Source organism: Carettochelys insculpta, chromosome 3, assembly GCF_033958435.1.
Source record: "Carettochelys insculpta isolate YL-2023 chromosome 3, ASM3395843v1, whole genome shotgun sequence".
NCBI classification, from domain to species: domain Eukaryota; kingdom Metazoa; phylum Chordata; order Testudines; family Carettochelyidae; genus Carettochelys; species Carettochelys insculpta.
The window spans coordinates 154,203,530-154,218,036 of NC_134139.1; positions in this window are offsets into that span (position 1 = coordinate 154,203,530).

Sequence of the window (14,507 nt, forward strand, 5' to 3'; positions counted from 1 at the left end):
TGTGGTGTTCCCCCATGGTGAGACTGTGTGCTGTGATGTCGACGAGGAGTTGACGGGGATCTACCCCGAGACACAGATCTCCTGTGCCGATGTCCCGTATGGTAAGGACGGCCATAGCAACAAGGGCAAGGGCCCGGTGATGGGGACCTGGACCACGACCTGAAAGTGTAGACGTGATGTGTAGAAGGGCGTGACCATCGAGATGACACTGACATAGGCGGGGATCCCCTGTGATAGTATTCATAGAGATCCCTGCTTGAAGGTGGTGAAAAATGTCCAAACCCAGGAGATGGTGGTTGAAGGAATGGAGATGGAGGCCTGCAGCAGGCTGTTGGAGTTGCTGCCCGCTGAATCTCTGGGGGAGAGCGAGGTGATAATGGCAGCGCAATGATCTCTGGGGAAGGGCTGCGGTGCCGGGTCTTTGCCTTCGCTTTCCCCCGTTTGGGCGCCGCAGGTGTTCTTATCGGTGCCGGGGGTCTCGGCACTGTAGTCGGTGCCGTGCTCGGTGCCGCTGCCCCTGGTGCCGCTCGGGTAGTCTCCCCCAGCACCATTGGGCTCCGTGCCGGGTGCTTTCACTCCAGTGCTGTCGGTGCCGCAAGGCTTAGTGCCGCAAAAGCCAGTGCTGACCTTTCCGGTGCCTGCAGAGCCCTCGGTGCTGCCTCCCTAACAACTGGAGGCCCCTGCACGGGCACATGCGCCGCAGCCTTCCCACCATGGGAGGCCAGTGGGCCCGGGCCCCGTGTTCCGCTCATTCCGCTCATAGAAGTAACTGGAAGGGATCAAGCTGGTGAAAGGTTTTTCTTCCTCTGCACAGAGGAGGTCAGAGAGGCCGCCTTCCTCTTGTGCAAGCCTGAAGAGCCCTCCTTATGGGGCTCTTCCGATGTCCCAGGCTGGAGGGCCTGGTCGAACAGGAACATTTTGAGCCTCATTTCCCTGTCCTTTCGCGCTCTAGCTGTAAGCTTAGAGCAATGAGGGCATTTCTGGGGGACATGGGCTTCCCCAAGGCACCGACTACATTTACTATGTCCATCTGAGGCAGGCATGGCCTCCTGGCATGATTCATGATTTTCATGCACAATCTCTTTGGCGCCTTGGTATTTCATATAATTAATTTATATATATCAAACATGTAATATTCAATATAGCATTTTGTTTTCTACCCATATGTGCTCTGTTGAAAGTAAACCAGAGTAGACTTCTTGCCTGTTGTTGTTCAGTTTTAGTACCTGTATTATTTCCTGCTAATGGTATTTGTTAAGAATTTAGCATTTTTATGGTAATTAGCTATTTGCATACTGATCATGATTAAACATGTTTTCAATTCTGAAGTATTTGCCAAATACTTAAGGCAAATAAATACCAGCAAAGGTGATTTGTGAACTGTTCATTTTTGTAGCTGATAGCATTAAGTTGCTTCCCTGCAATATAAGATAACATGCTTTTCTTGTGTTTATTTATATACTAATTTGTTATTATATCCAGCTGTTACTGAACAATATTTTGGGGTCTTGCTGTATTCATTATGGCTACGTCTACATGAGAGGATTTTCCTGCCAAAATTGGGCTTTGATCAGGAAAAATGTGAAGTGTCTACATGCAAAATGCACTTTCTTGACAGTTTGTCAACAAAACCTGGCACATCTGCCAGCAACATTATACCTTTCCCTGTTCAGGCATAACGCCTCTCTCCACAGTGTTCTGTTGACAAAACAGCCAAATGCTCTTTTGGGACTTTTCGTCAACAGACAGGGCTTCCAGTTGACTGGGCAGCCTTGTCTACAGAGCTTCCGGTCAGCCGTTCTTTCGAGAGAGGGCCAAGCAGTCTGGCTGCTCTCTTTTGATAGAGCAGATTGCTCTGTCGATCTACTTTTTATGTGTTGATGCAATCTGTCAATGGAAGTTTCGATGGGAAATCCCATCCAACAGTGACTTCTATCAACAGAGGCTTCTGGTGTATACGCAGCCTGTAGGTATTCAGTTCACCACCGTATTAACCTGTAATACAAGAAATCTACAGGCCTGTAACCTGCATGAACAGCTAAAGCAAGTTTGTTCAGTTATTATAAGCACATGCAACCTTTGGCCTATATTATATGCCTACTCTGGGAAACTAAATAAAGGAACCAAAGCTACAGCATTGGCAGTCCATCCAACGTCCAGAACTGGTTGATAACCACAGGGCATACTGCAGAATAGAGAGGTTACGTGGAAGGCCAAAGGCAATGGTTTTGGGAGTGAGATAATCATCATTAATATGTAGGAATAAACATCATAATATACTAACGTATACAGTAAGTATACACAAAGATTTCTGAGGATAAGGGAATAAAATATAGGCATGGTAATTTGGGTCTGAATTAAGCAGTGCCAAACCCCCATAAAATAGCTGTACTAGAGTTCATCAGGATTCCAAAGTTCTGCAGTCCATCTGCTTGTCTGTTCTTCAGCTTTTCTCACTTCTATCAAACTATTATCTTAGCTTTACAGTTAGCTTAGCCACTTAACACTCTATTTGTTTGGACCTTCAGCTTCATCTGGCATGCTGGAGTGAGCCTGGTGCGCAGCCCTTTGACATCAGGTGTTCAGGGAAAAGTGTAAGTATAGTAGGCTAATAGTATCAGAGGGGTAGCTGTTTTAGTCAGGAGCTTCACAAATAAAAAAGCAGTCCTGTAGCACCTTAAGGACTAATACATTTACTGGGTAATGAAGAAGTGGGTCTTACTCACAAAAGCTCATTATCTAATAAATTTGTCAGGCCTTTGTTATCCCAGACAGCACAATCAAATTTCACTGTGAAAAAAAGTGTACCAAAAACAGTTCTAAAAATTGCAAATTAAACATCAGCCTCAAGAATACAACCAGTTTTCTAAATAAGTGTCTAACACACCAGTTCAGAAGGATTCCCAGCTAAGCTGCTGAATTGCTGTGCCTAGTTATCCCAAGTGGAAAAACTATGGCTCACAACATGGCTTTTCACGCATATAGGCTATGTCTGCACTAGGATACTACGTCGAAGTAGCCTATTTCAAAATAACAACATCGAAACAGGCTACTTCGACACGTATCATCCACACATCCTCTGGGTCTGGTGCTGTTGATGTTCGACATCGAAGTAGTGGTGGGGAACGTCGAAAGGAGCCGCCTCGGAAAGAAAAGCAGAGCATCCACACACACAAGCGCTCCCAGTCGAAATAAGGGGCCAGGAAAGCCCGCGGACGGGGTCACAAGCTGGACTAGCCCTTCCGGGGCAACAGCAAGCTGCTCCCTTAAAGAGCCCCTCCCAGACACACCCGCCTGCACAGCATGAGGTCTGCAGAGCGCTAACCACACTCTTGCAGACCAACGTACAGCAGCCATGGACCCCCAGCAGCAGCAGCAGCACCTGAAAGCCTTCCAGGTTGTCACCCAGGGAGCAAGCGCCCTGCTAGGTGCTGCACAGGAGGCCGCCCAGCAGCTCCTGGCAGGGGGACCCTCCCCGGGGGCAGACGGGGATGCCCCTGACCACCGGGATCCCCTGTTCCTCCCCTGCTGGGTGCTCCGCCGCCTCTGGAGCTACCCCACCAGCTCCGAGTGGTGGGAAGCAGCTGTTAATGGGGGAGTGGGATGACGACATGTGGCTGTGGAACTTCCGCATGCAGCGACAGACCTTCCTGGAGCTCTGCCAGTGGCTCACCCCTGCACTGAGGCACCAGGACACTTGGATGCAGTGTGCCCTCCCTGTCAAGAAGAGGGTCACAATAGCTGTCTGGAAGCTAGCCACTCCAGACAGCTACCACTCTGTGGGACACCAGTTTGGAGTGGGAAAGGCCATGGTCGGGGCCGTCATCATGGAGGTAAGGAGGCCTGGGCATGCACTCACTGGCAGGCGGGGGGGCTGGGGAAGGAGAGGTGCCAGGGAGGGAGGGGGATGGGTGTGGGGCCTGGGAGGGAGGACTGCTGGGGAGGGAGGAGGTGTGGGGGGTGCTTGGGGCAACCTGCACACCCTCATGGGCGTTTGTGTCCCCTCTCCACAGGTGGTCCGTGCACTCAATTCCGTGCTGCTTCAGAGGGTCACGCGAGTTGGGGACCTGGACACAGCCATCGCTGGATTTGCTGCCATGGGGTTCCCAACTGCTTTGGGGCCCTCGATGGGACCCAAATCGCCATCTGCGCCCTGGACCAAAGCAGGGGAAGATACATCACCCAGAGAGGCTACCACTCTGTGGTCCTGCAGGCCATGGTGGACAGCCAGGGCCACTTCCAGGATGTCTACATAGGCTGGCCTGGCTGTATATATGATGCCCACATTTTTAGGAACTCGGGCCTGTGCCACCGGCTGAAGGCGGGGACCTACACCCCCAGAGGGAGATCCTTCTGGGGGATACCACCGTGCCCCTCTGCCTCGTGGCAGACATGGCCTACCCCCTCCAGCCCTGGCTCATGTGCCCGTACACTGGCCATCTCACTGCCAGCCAGGAGCGCTACAACGTCCGACTGAACCATGCCCGCCAGGTGGTGGAGAGGACCTTCAGCTGCCTGAAGGGCCAGTGGCAGTGCCTCCTTGCTCGCCTGGATGGTAGCTTCCAGAACATCCCCCAGGTTGTGGGCGCCTGCTGCACACATCACAACATTGTCAAGAGCAAGGGGGAGGCCTTCGTCCAGGGGTGGGCAGTTGACACTGCCATGGGCTTCCCCCAGCTGGCTGCCGCACCCAGTCGCCAGGCCCACTGCGAGGGGGTACGGGTCCGTGAGGCCGTGCAGGCCCATTTTGATCGGGGGACACCTGAGCACCTCCCTGGCCTTCTCCGGGGGATGGGGCGCAGATGGTGCCCAGTGGTGAGGGCTTGCAGGACCGGGGCAGGAGAAGTTGGCCGCCATAAGAGGTAGAGGACAGCAATGACAATCGTGGCCAGCAGTCTGACCTGGCTGTTGGGGGCATCCCAGTCAGGGAGCTGAAGGGGATCAATGGCAGTCTGCAGGATCCTGGCTTTGCTCCACGCACAAGATCTGCAGTGCTGTGTCTTGCAGAGCAGCCCTGGGCCTGTGCAGGGTGGGGGTGTTTGGGAGGTGCCCTTTAAGGGAGCAGCTGGCTGCAGGGCCTAGAAGGGCTTGTACACCATGCAACCCAGTCTGCAGCATTTCCTGGGTTGTTCTTTCAAAAGAGCTCCCATTGCTGTGCAGATGTTCTCTTTCAAAAGAATGTCTCAATCTTTTGAAAGGACAGATCGGAAGACTGATCCACTTTTGGATGTATGTGCGTTCTTTCGAAACCCGATCTTTCAAAAGCTGCCTTCCAGAAGATTACCTTTTGAATGAGTTCTGTAGTGTAGACACAGCCAAAATGTTTTAGGCAAAGATACAGCTTTACAGAATTAAGTTCTAGGCACTACAACTCTATATACATATATCCATGCCAGTACCCTCTAGAGCAGCGGTTTCCTGGTGAGCCCTCCCACTTTTAGGAAGTCCACATGGCATTTCAGGGCATAAGCTTAGATCATCAGCACCCACCATCAGTCAGCAGCCTCAAGCCTGGTAACCCTTCGAGGGGCTAAAGCTCAGAACCTTTATGTCCCGCCCCCACCACCGGGGGCCATAGACTCCCAACTGAGAACTGTTGCTGTAGAGCCCTGGACATATACAAAAAATTGGATCTGCAACTGATTCACAAGAAAGGTAAACGTTACAACTGCATCCATGGATGGGGACTGGGGTGCAGGGGATTGGGCTGTGACTTAGGGCAGAGGATTGGGGTGCAGGGGGGTTTGGCTGTGACCTAGGATAGGAGGGAGGTGTGATTTGGGGCAGGGGATTTGGAATGCAAGGTCTGGGAGCGGGTATGGATGCAGGAAGAAGGCAGAGCGTTAGGGTTATGGGAGTTTGGGTGCAGATTGGGGCAGAAAGCTTGATTTATGTGGGGTAGGGAACAGGAGTTTGGGGCAGGATCTGGGGTGCTAGAGGGCAACTCCCAGGCAGCAGCCCATCGGGTTTCTCAGGCAGGTCTCCTGCCCATGCAGTTACGGCAGGGGCCATATGTCTCTATAAATTGTTATGAGCCTGTGGGAGGAGGAAGGGTTCTTTGTGCATGGCCTGTGCTTCAAACTGGCAGCTCCCATTGGCCAGAAGTAAACCAATGGGATTGTGTTGGGGGTGGGGGCACGGGCCGCACGGGAGCCTCTTATTCCCTTTTCCTTGGACTCACAACTGTTGAAAGACAAACATGTCCCTGAAGCTGCTTTTCTGAGCAGTGTGCAGGGGTGAGGCAAGAAGGGAGCCTGAGGCTCCCCACTGCATCCTGGATCTGGTAGTTTGGCAGGCCTAGGTGCTCAGCCCTGGGGTAAGTAGTGATTCTAGACAAAAGGAGAGGAAAACAGAAAGGTAAAAGAAATAGAATTATGTAGGAAAGAGAAAATTAGTAGAAAAAAATCTCCTAAAAAACAGGTGGAAGAGAAAAATAATAAAGAATTGAAACAACAGGAACAAGGTAAGAGGTACTAATGAAGCCAATTCATAGATTTAGAAGCGTGGGAGCTTTTGGGGATAGGACACACACAAGCACCTGAGAAAGAAGAATGTAATGACACTTTGGTTTCTGCTTAAGAAAAAATGTCCTGGGAACAGTGCCCTGGACTTAAACCATAAGGAGTCATCTCTGGTCACAAGATGCCAGTGTGTAAGTATCTTCTTCCCATAACTCAAATTCTTTGCCTGAACAAAATAACTAGTAAGAAATGAAAGAGGAGACGATGGGTTCAATTCCCAATAGCAAAATACATTCAGTAACTCATTCCTTTAGACATATATAAAAAAAAGATTCTTGATTTAACATCCCCAGAACATTCACCTCTACATTTCTGTATGTCTACTAAAAGTTCATTAATGTAACCACTGTTAGTAAAGCCTGTAACTGAAAACCAAAATTCTTTGATAATCATTCAATTTTTTAGCAGCCAACTGTTTGTACAGTGTCTTGGGAAACAAATCAACATGTACATTTAACAAAGTTTTCATTTCCACCAAGTTCTGTATATCACTTGTTTATCTCATCCCTGTATAAACTGTCATCATTCATCAGCAAGGAAGCACCATTCTTAGAAATCTGCTGTTGCTTTCCCTTTGCTTGCTAGTTTCTGGATTTGTTGGTAGCAAAGGAGAAACACAGCCCATATGGAGACTAGCAGAGGAGGGAGGGAGTGGGCGGTCATGCAGGTATAGTGTTTCCTTGTAGATTGAAGTTTCCAGTGTCTGTGAGGCTGTACATTCTTTCTTCCCCCTCCTAATGGAGGGGAGTTCCCAGTGCCAGCACATGCTCATTCCTTCCCTAGTCACAAAACTGAGCGGGGCTCAGTGACACATTTTGACAGTTTCTGTGGTGTGGGGATTTTGTGATTAGGGGTGCAAGTGGATAGAATTCATGTATGCATAAGCAAGGAAATCAACTATTAACAGGGATAACACTTATTCAGCTAAGTTTTCAGATAAAAATTATACTTTCATAGATTATAAAGCCAGGAGAGACTATTGTGATCATTTAGTCTGACCTCCTATATAACACAGGCCATGAGACTTCCCTGAATTAGTTCCTCTTTGTAGTGGTCTAACCTCCTTCCCAGTAGCTCTCATCAGGTATGTTGCATGGGGGTGTACAGGGAGTCATACCCAACCCCCAGAGCGTCCGTCCTCTCTGCACCCACTGTCAGCACCGTGCTGCTTCAGGAGGAAGAGGTGTGTGGGGGAAGAGTGGGGGTGGGGCATGGGTGGAGAGGGGCAGGAGTGCTTGGGCCTGGGCAAATCAGGGGTGGGGAGAGGGATGGGAATGCATGGAGCAGGGGCAGAGGTGGCGCAGGGACACGTGGAGGGTGCCTCCCTGGAAGCTCCATCACCTGTTGCCACTGGCTCTTGTAACGGATTTTCTGATCTCAAGCTAGTTCCCTGCTGACAGGCAGTTGTTATTTTCCACAGAGTGATCATCAAGCTCATTTCCACAGTGAAGGGGAGGTTCTCAATCTCCTTTAATGGCGCTAACGTAAAGGCACGCACAGATCAGTGTTCCAAAGTGCCTTCCTCATTCTGTAATTCTGCACCCACAGCTGGTTTTTCCAGGCCTTAACAGCAACTCATTCCCCTTAACCTGTGACCATGGTAGCGGGTGCCTGCGAACTCTGCAGGATATTTGCCTCAATCTCTGTACTACTTACACTACTTCACAGCAGCTGCCTCTTGGTGGCTTTTCAAAAGCTTCAGCAGAAACCTTTCCTTTGGGAGCTGTGCCAGAATGTGACAGCTAGGCCTAGGAGGGTAGTGAAACTACAACAGTTCAGAATACAAATCATGGATATTATTGATCTCTAAGCATTCAAAAATCACGAGCTGGGCCACTAAAATTATGAGATCAGCCTAAAAATCCTGAGTTTTTTTCAAAATAATAAATGCTGAGTTTGGTTTGCTTTGTTATTCAGTCTTTAGAGGAAGCCTCCCCATCCAACATCCATGTAACCATTTCAAGCTCAAAATGCAATGTGTAACACACATTCAAAACTATCAGTTTCAATCAGTCTTGTGATCACTCTGTATGATTAATGAGGGGGTAGAGCTGACCTAGGATATAGAGTCTTAAAAGCCAGAGGTTAAGCGACCAGGGGGCTGCAAACAGAGAAATATGTGGGAGAGAGTCCTAATCAGCACTCCATGTAAGCTGTGGCCACCCAGGCGAGAGTCAAATTTCTCCCAGCTGGTTAGTAGAGTGCCCACAGCTGGCAGCATGTGCTCTATTGGTGGTGCACATCTGCACATGCCTTGGTGCACATAATAGAATTTATTCTGCACATGGATGTGAAAAATAGATGGAACATTAGTCCTAATATAGTGATTATGGCTAGAAGGGCAACATCATTTGTGGCAATGCTGCTTCTGTTTCATCCTGAGACCGTGGATGCCTCTACCCAGATGCAGTGTGGTTTTACAGAGACTGTGGCCTTCATTTCCCCTTCACAGAATACAATGGTGGGGGCACCATCCAATATGAATGGTGCCTGCTGGTGGAATCTCCTTGGAAGCATATTGGAGAGCAACAGGAGGAGATGACTAGTCAGGAGAATCCATGCCCACAAGGAATATTAATACAGGGACATCCAAGGCTAAGGAAACTCCAGCTACAGAGGACTGCTGTCCCACCACTGCAGGAGAAGGATATTACTCTGTCACAGGGAGGACACCTGCAGCAGCAAAAGCTCTACTCAGACTTCCAACCTACAAGCCATGGTGATGGAGACCTGTTATGCTGCCCTGGTAACAAGGGATGAGGAATTACCCCTTAAGATGGAGGCAGGAGTGGCTAACCTTTTTGCACCGGGGGCCACATGGCAATTTTTTATATGTTCTGGTGGTCAAACCCACCCCTCCTTCCTGCCACAGGACTCGTCGTTGTTTTGGAGAAAAAAGAGGAGGCTGCAGAGGAACAGTAGCAGCATTCCAAGTTCATCATCTGAGGCAAGTTAATCGTGGAGACAGGTTAATCGTCTTCGACTTTGCCCATGAAAGCATATGCTCAAAAATATCTGTTAGTCTGTAAGGTGCCACAGGACTTCTCATTGTTTTTGAAGATAGACTAACATGGCTACCCCCGATACTTTCTCTCAGTGTGGCTGTATGGCTTCAGAAGAGGCAGAATCAGCTGCTCCTCTCTCCAGCGCTCCTGCTCACCGGCCCCACCTGTAGTGCGGGTGGCTCCCTGCCCTGCCGTGCTAAAATAATGGAACTAAATTTAATTGGTTTAATGGCCGGATCCCTCCTGCTGCCCTGCTGGCTGCTAAACCAATTAAATGTAGTTCCATTATTTTAGTGGCAGCAGTGTCCAGAGCCTCAAGTGGCTACTTAAAGAGCCACATAAGGCTCCAGAGCTTCACTTTGCTAGCTTAGGTAAAATAGTGCCACTGCTTTGGGAAAAGGCTTCATGGGCTGAATAAAAATGCTTGGCAGGCTGGATTCTGGCCCACAGGCTATTTGTTGGCCATCCATGGGTGGAGGAAAAGAAGCCATGTATCCCCAAGTGATGCAGGATTAGTTACCAATCCCAGAACAAAAATTAAGGTAGTGATTGATTGGAGACACCTGTGTATTGCCCTGACATGGCATAACGGAAGGTATGGTGCCTGCCAAGGGCCTATGTCTGAGATATTATGGAGGAATTGTGGAGGATCATCCAGCCTTCTGACTGCTACCCCACGTTACTCCTCCATGTGGGCACTAACTATATTGCACAGTATAAAATGTGGAACGCTTCCCATACCTAGGAATGATTTATTCAGTGATGAGCTTTCATGGGACAGACCCACTTCATCAGATCAATCTTGTTTCCAATACAGACTGACATTTATAAGAGGACAAAAAAGGCACATTCTCATGCCCTTCCAGCAACATCATATATGCCATTATGTGCCAACATTGCCCTGCCACTGTGTACATTAGACAGACTGGGAAAAACCTTCACCAAAGAATAAATGGACAAAGAGGAGACATCAAGAAATTCAATACACTTATGCTGGTCAGCGAACACTTCAATGGAATGAGCCATTCTGTTAAATACCTGAGAATTTGTGTTCTAGAGCACAGAGAATTTAAAAACAGATTACAATGAGAAATTTGTGAATTGGAATTCAGATTCAAATTTGACACATTAACATGTGGTATGAACAGAGACATCAATTACTTCATGTATTACAAAGACTGCTTCCCTTCCTTTGATGCTCATAGTTATCTCAGGCAGGACACTTAACATCCCTCCTCCCCTCAGCCCCTTCCTTCAGTCCTATGTATTTGATTTATCAGTTTTTATTGCAATTTTTGGTCCTCTGTGCTTATATATGTCAGTCTGTATTAGAAACGAGATTCATCTGATGAAGTGGGTTTGTCTAATTAAAGCTCATCACTTGAGAAATCATTTTGTTAGTCTTTAAAGTGCTATATTTCTGCTGCTTTATTTTGTTGGAGTACAGACTAACACTGTTACTTCACTGTTACTATTCATATCTGGGAAGCCATCTTTCCACTTAAGTCAGCATTGATGCAGCAATCCAGCATCATCTGAGTCGTACAAGTTCTGCTTTTGCTCGTTTGAGACAAAGGGTCTCCAAGAAGCAGGACATCTATCCCAAGACAAAGCTTCTTGTATATCATGTGGTGGTTGTTCCAACACTACTAAATGCATATGAAACCTGGACATCATACAGTCATTATTTAACAGTACCATCAATGGTACCTCAGGAGAATGCTAAATATTTCTTGGGAGGCCAAGCACACTAACAATATCATCCTGGAAGAGTTGAACATGACCAGCACTGAAGCCATTATCATTCATCAACAACTTTGTTGGCTTGGTCACGTGGTTCAGGTGTCTCATTAGTGCCTCCCAAAACAGATTTTGTTTTCTGAGTTGGAGGGAGGACAGAGGAACATTGCGGACCAGCAGAAGCAATATAAGGAGATGCTGATGGCACATACGAAAAAGTACAGCATTGGTGTCGACACTTGGGAGAACCTTGCCTAAGATCACCCCCGGGGGAGAACAGTACTCCTTGAGGGGGTGGTGCAATTTGAGAGGTCCTGCCGTATACAGATGAGGAGAGGCACAGAAGAAAAGAGCACCAAAAACTGCCCTGCTCCTCTCCAACAGCTACCAACACCTTCCCCTTCTGTGATAAGATCTACAGCTCCAGAATTGGGCTGATCAGCCATCAGCAGACTCACAAATAGAAGGGTGATATGAAGATGTCCTACTCATTGTTAAGTGACCACCAAGAGAGCTTGGTTTTGGGTAGAGTCTTGATCAGAAAGGTTCTGGCCCTGCTCTGGTTGGAATCCAGGTTGAGGAGCCCATGGTCTGATTCTGGTTAGTATCTGGTTCAGGAAGGCTGTGGCCCAGTTCTGGCTGAGCTTGGAAGCTGTGGCTCAGCTCTGGTTTAGGTATGGGTGTCTGGCATGAAACGCTGGGTCAAAGATGGATAAAGAATTCCTGGGGCCCTGGGCAAGAGCAAGTGAGCAGCCTTTCCCAATTCTTTCTTCCTGCAGCCCCACTCCCATGCCACCCTTTTGATGGCAACATGCTTTTCTGTCTCTTCCTCAGGTCCACTCCGTTCCACTCATGATCCCTTTCACCTGTTTGCTCCTTTTCTGACCGCCCCCGCCCACTGTGCCCCAAGACAAGGTTACCAAATTTCTAAGCACACAAAACCAAACACCTTTGCCCTGAGCTCCCACCTTCTCTGCGGTTCTGCCCTCTGCTTACTCCCTCTGTTGCTCACTCTCCCCCACCTCACTGTCACTGGGCTGAGGCTGTGGGAGGGAAAGGGGTTGAGAGCTATGGTTGGGCTTTGGGGTGGGGTCAGAGATGAGGGGTTTGGATGCAGGAGGGGGAACCAGGTTGGGGCTGGAGTGCAGAGGGATATGGACTCTGACTGAGGCGAAAAATGGGGGATTCAGTGTGGGAGAGGGCTCCAAGCTGGAGCAGGGTGTGTGTGTGTGCGCGTGCGCGCGTGCAGGCTCCGGAAGGGAGTTTGGGTGTGGGAGGGGACTCTGTGCTGCGGCAGAGAGATGGGGTGCAGGAAGTGGGTCATGGCCTGGAGTCCTGGGAGCATTTATCACCAGGTCCAGCCAAAGAGTTTGTGGGGCCAAAGGCAGCACATGGACAGCAGGGACCAGTGGATGCTATAATCAGTTGGGATGTGGGGCCCCAGGCAACTGCCTTGTCCGCCTTGCCCTAAGGCAGGCATTGGCAATGTGCAGCTCTGGAGCCGCATGCAGCTCTTTAAGGAGTCAGTTGAAGCTCCCTGCCCTGCTACTGCTGACTTCTCTTGTGGCTCCCTGCCCTGCCACACTGAAATAATGGAACTAAATTTAAGTGGACTAATGGCCCGGATGGTGGGGGGAGGGATACATGAAATTTAGTTCCATTATTTCAGTATGGCAGGACAGGGAGCCACCTGCGCTGCAGGTAAGGGAAGAGAGCTGAGTGGGAAGAATGGCCAAGTCTGCCCTTGCAGGAGCCATGCAACCCCACTGAAGAGGCAGGGCAGCGGGTGGTGGTGGCAGAGGAGCAAGGGCAGAGCATGCAACTGGAAGTTTCCAGTACAGGCTTATAAATCCTCCTCTGAAACTACCTTCAGCAAGAACCTGCTTCTTGAGACTGGTGTCCTAGAATGTTTAAGGTGGGGCAAAACAGCCAATGCAGTCAAAGGGATCTTCCCAGCTGAGGACGCTTCTTATGCCCAGTGAGGCACCATCCTTCCCCGGAGAACATTAATGCCACCTGCCTCCACTGCTCCATTCAGTTTCTCCATGGGAGGCAATCCCCTCCCCACATCATCTTCCCTCCTTGGCAGGGCTGGTTAATCCTGGGGATAGGGGGACGGATTTGGGGGTGAGAAGGGTGATCCTGGGGATGGGAGGGTTGAGTGGTGAGGTTTGAGGCTGAGAGGTGTTAAGACTGGGGATGGGGAGGCAAGTTTTGGGTTGAGAGGGGAAAAGCCTGGGATCAGGAGCAGGTTTGTGGGATGGGGTGTAAAACTTGGGGATGCGGGGTAGATTTAGAGGCTGAGGCAGGTAAAGCCTGGAAATGGGAAGCAGGTTTGTGGACCAAAGGGTAGGTAGAGTCTGGGAACACACAGGGGGTGGGGGTGTGTAGAGAGTTGATGCAAACATTGATCCTTCCTGCTTAAGAGCCTATCACCAGGTGCATCATTTTGTTCTTCAATCTAAGGGTGAAAGTAACAAACTTTCTAACTTGTACCAATCAAGGTGTATGAAGATAGTTCAGTGGTTTGAGCAGTGGCCTGTTAACCCCAACCTTGTAAGCTCACTCCTTGAGGGTCCCATTTAGGGATCTGGGGCAAAACAGGAGATGCTAAAAAAATAGGATGGCACTTGGTCCTTGCCATCTGACAAGAGGGCAGACTCAGTGACCTCCCAAGGTCCCTTCCAGCTGTATGAGATGTAATGTGTGTGTGCACACGCTGTTCTTAACACAGGGGTGACAAAAAGCATGGGCTGATGTTATTGGAGAGACTGTCTCATACTCACGTTCACTGCTGCTCTTGAAGTATTGATTTTGTAACCAAATTTGAAAACTGGCTCTTCCGGTTGCAGTCCCCTGCCTCAAGGCCGGGCTGCTCACCACAAGCTCCCAGGACAGGGCTCCAGGTCCAAGAGTGGCCAGGAAAAGTCTCCGAGCACTGCCCCTCCTTCCCGGCCTCCCACCGAGGTCACTGGTTGCAGTTCTCGGCCAATGGGAAGAGCGGAACCAGCACTCAGGGCAGGGCTGGGCCCAGAGACCCCCTGGCCCACCCCTCAACCTAGGGGTGACAAGCACCTCGTGGCCACTGCCGGCGCCAAGGCAGGTGTGGCGCCTGCTTTAGCGACGGGCCCCGCTGACGGGACTTCGAATGGCCTGGGGCACGGCGCGGACGGGCGCTGCCCCGCTCCCTCGCTGACAGGGGAAAGGCGGACTGCCGTCAGCCCTACCCAAGCCGGGGAAG